Source organism: Paramisgurnus dabryanus, chromosome 11, assembly GCF_030506205.2.
Source record: "Paramisgurnus dabryanus chromosome 11, PD_genome_1.1, whole genome shotgun sequence".
In the NCBI taxonomy this organism is placed as follows: Eukaryota; Metazoa; Chordata; class Actinopteri; order Cypriniformes; family Cobitidae; genus Paramisgurnus; species Paramisgurnus dabryanus.
This window is the reverse complement of record NC_133347.1, coordinates 7471879-7476338: the sequence shown is the minus strand read 5'-3', so window position 1 is coordinate 7476338 and position 4460 is coordinate 7471879.

Below are 4460 nucleotides of genomic sequence, written 5' to 3'. Positions count from 1 at the left end.
TTTTTTTTATAAGTCAGACTTTTCCGTATGAAATGTTTAGTATGAAATGCGTTTGTGCTGTCTTTATATAAAATAAAAAACCCTGTAAATGTAGGCGTTGTTTGTTTATTAAATAATTACCATACCAGATTATTATATAATTACAAAACTGACTATAGATCATTTAGCAGAATTATTCTCTGTTACATGTCATAATTAGTTTAATTTTTAACAGTATTCCTAAAAAAGAAAATGTTGCTTTATTTACGTTCAACAAAAGGCAAAATGATAGTTCAATTGTAAAAGGTATAGTACGCCTATACCTGAAATTAGACCATTGACTCACCTTCATGCCATTCATGGTGCCATTACACTCCTTTGCCAACCTGAATCAATACGTCATTCAAATCCTATTAAGTGACAGGGTGAAATCAAATAAAATGGGCTACTAAGAATGGCATACAAAGTGGCCACAACATCATGCAATGTTTTATTATGCCAGGTCTTTGTATCACCATATCAGTTTATTTGTGAAAAAGTTCCCCAACTGAAAAAACTATACTATTATCAGCTAAAATGGTCTAAATAAACTCAAATGAACATGCCAATGACTCAATGAAATGAAAAAAGTGTGCGTGCGTTAACCTCCTAAGACCTGGATATCCACATACATCACATTTTTGTTGTTGTTCACACCATCATACTTAATTCTGTGTAACTGGAACATGTTGTACACAAACGTAGACACTTCATGCTCAAAGAAAAATAGTTGGTTATTATATTTATTGGTTCTTCCTCACCCCAAAATAGCTGGAAGAAAAAAAAAGACAAACCAAAGCTCGGGTCTTAGGAAATTAAACTCATAACATAATGTCGGAAGTTACTCTACTAAAACATTTGAGCAATACTTTATTTATGTTGTTAAACATTAGATAAGTAGTTAAGTTAAAAGTTATTTAAATAAAACACTAAATTACATTAAAAGTCTTTCTTATTTCACCCTTCCTTTTTTTGGGGGGGGCTACCTGTTTACTTCATGTACACATTTTCTAAGAACCATATTTCATTGAAGGGCAAGACATATTTAAGGTGTACTGTAGTCTGCCATTTCAGACTATGCTATATTTGATAACTTATTGTGTAATTAGACATAAGCGTAAGCTTGTCAGACAAGGTGGGGTTTCTTTGTAACATTTTAAGGCAGGGCAGAGCGAGTTTTTATTTCATGAATGATTACAAAGACAAATATTTTTTATATTTAAAATACTGTGAAGTCCTAATGAACTGTGCACAATAAGTCCAGATACATCATATACGCCCATATAGGCATTGAAAAATGCACGTGTTTACGGAAATGCACACCCACTTTTTTATCACATCCTGTCAATGTGTGGTAGAACTATATAATCATTTCTTCAGTCGGCTGCGGCTAAGTGGCTTTTTGAAAATAATTTTTAATTAATCTCTCCATACTTTGTGCTTTTTATGATTGTGAACAAGGTCCAAACAAGACATGCTCTGTTACCCTGTGACACCTAATTTCTTTGAATTTCCTGAATACATCCTTGTGAAAATTAATTATTAAAAAATCTACAGTTAATGGTCACTACAAATTAATTACCATGATTTTGCTATAGATCATATGGGACCATATGGTTTACAAATGGTAATCGATATGCCAAAATTATGGGCTCTATCTTACACCCGGCGCAATGCGGACGCAAGTGTCTTTTGCTAGTTTCCACCCTGCGCAATTTATCATTTTCACATTTAGCGCCACGTTGTTTAATTAGCAAATGCATTTGCGCCCCCTTTTGCGCCCATGGGCGTTCTGGTCTGAAAACGAGGTGTGTTCAGGCGCATTGTTGGCGCGTTGCTATTTTGAGGCAACTAAAATAGACTACGCCATTGACCAACAAAAACCTGGTCTAAAGTTTAAAGTCAATGGCGCAATATGTTTTTTTTTTGTTATTTAAAGAGCGCATTAGTAATATGCGCCTAAACGGGACGACAATGCGGGTTTGCTTATCACATACATGAATGCGCAGCAGCACAAAAACGCTTTTAAATTTGAAAGATTAAAGGATTGAATGTAAAAGATTATTATTGAGTCTCTTGGACATTAATGAGGACTAATTATGAGACATTAGAAGTCAAAAAGAGCTGCTTCACCTGTAGCCTGGTAAATAAATAAATACTTTGCTTTAAACAAATGCATCTGTTTTAAAATGTGTTTTTTTTAAATGCTACCTCACGGATTTATTTTATATGATGACCTGTGGATATGGTAAGATGAGAAACATTTTTGCTTTAAAAAACTGTCGCTGTCCAAGTGCTGAAAGGTGCGGAGAGCCATTTGTAAATTCTTTTATCTCCTGTTAAGTATTTTTATGGTACAAACCTTTTCTTACATACTTGTAAATAATTTTTTAGATGATAACCATACATTTAAAGCATTAAAGCCTGCTATTTTTACTTCCATGACTGAAAGAAAATGGGTTTTAAAGGTTTTAATAAAAAAATTACAATTTCAATACAATTGAAAAACAACACAATTATTTAACATTAATCTTAAATAGGGATCTTCTTCCTCCGCTTAGTTTTTCAGTTTACAAAGTACGTCATCTAAATAGGGATTAGACATAGCGCCAGCGCAGCTGGCTTTTAAAGGGGATGAGAGCTTAGACTCTCACTGGTTTATCCACATTACGCCCAAAATACTCCCAATACTCATTAAAAAAAAGGACCAACCCTTTTCGACCATGCGTTTGGCGCACAAACCATTTTTCCTGTCGTTAAACTAGCAAAAGTGGATTCGGACACGCCCATTTAGACGTTGCGCTGTGCGCTTTAGACAATGCGCTTAGATCGTTAAAATAGGGCCCTAAAACTTTATGAAATAGTGAAGCCTTTGAAAAGGTCCTATGTACCATTTAAGTAGAAATATCTTTGAGGTACCAAAATGTGTTGAAATACTAATATGCACCCTTTAGGGAGAAAGGTGTACTTTTTTAAAAAGGGTACTGCCCAAGTCATAGCCTTTGTACCTTTATTTCTGAAAGTAATTCTGCTTTTCTATACTGTTCATTTCGCCATCTAGTGGCCAAACTGGCACATAAACAAACCATATGTCCAAAATTTGTAAACATTTGTTTCTATATGGTTTATTTTGAAGCAATGACATTTATTTGAAGTTTGTTTAAAATATAAGAGTATTTGTTTGTGACAGTATGTGAAATTATTATACATGTCGGCCTAACCATACAGGGACAGCACTGCCTTTAAGGTTATCTGGTCTTATAAGTACATGTGATGCCAGTTAAAGACACAAGCCGGTGTATATTTTGTAAACACGGCTAAGAAAATGAATTCACATGAAGGGCAACCATCCACCTTAAATGAAAGGTATCAGACCAGCTTGTTTATGCTGTAATACAAAATAAATCCCATAATGCTCACTATACTGCACAGGTTAATCATGTGAACACACATATGATTGAGTAATGTTTTGAGTTGGATGTTAATATAATCAATACGTTCAGAAAATGTTACAGTAAGTGCATTGGTCCAGGTTTTCATGTATTAATAAAAGTATGCAAACAGTAGGCTATTTAGGTTCTTCTGACCTACAAATAAACAAATTCTGTTTTCAAGCATGTCAATATTTCCTGCTATACTGGAAAATACAGGAAGCAGTACAGGGAGGGACAATTAAACTGTTTAGCCCCAAGCAATAATAGGTCTGTGGGCACAGCACTGCATATTTTGTATGTTTCACTTAATGCATACATTAAGCACTATAGTGTATAATGTCTTTTTTATACATTAAGTTAATAAATTGTATACTTCCAGGTTTAGCATCAGCATAAGTGTACTAAGTACTAACATGTAATGAATAAGTTCTAGTAGTATCTAATGACAAAAAAAAAATTGTATCTATTGCATAAGTACTAGCCGGTAATCAATAAGCACTAGCTAATACATTTGCACTACATCTAATATCTAACTTTAGTAACTTATATGTAATGAAGAAGTGCTAGTATCTTATTAAAAAGTTATTAGTAATTAAAAATAAGGACTAGTAAGATAAAATAGATACTAGTTAAATTAGATGTAAAAATGCTTGCCATACCATACCAGACGTGTTACTGTAGTTCATTTATATTTAGATTATATTTGGTTCTGGTAAACTTTATAATTAGAAACTGGAGCAACCAGCACATATTTTATAAAGCTATAAACAAAGTCTCAGAAGAAGCAAAAAAAGTCCTGTCAATCATCATTACGAGCATATATAAGCATAGTCTCTGCAATTTTCCTGCAATAATTCTTAGCACCCCTCCTCCTCCATGTCATTTTGAGCTCAAAGTTGAGCATTGGGTTTGAAACCCCTTTAAAGACAGCAAGCCAAGTTTGTCTACAACTAACTATTAGACTGAATGGGCAGGTGTAAAACAACACATTAAAGATTACCGTTGAGA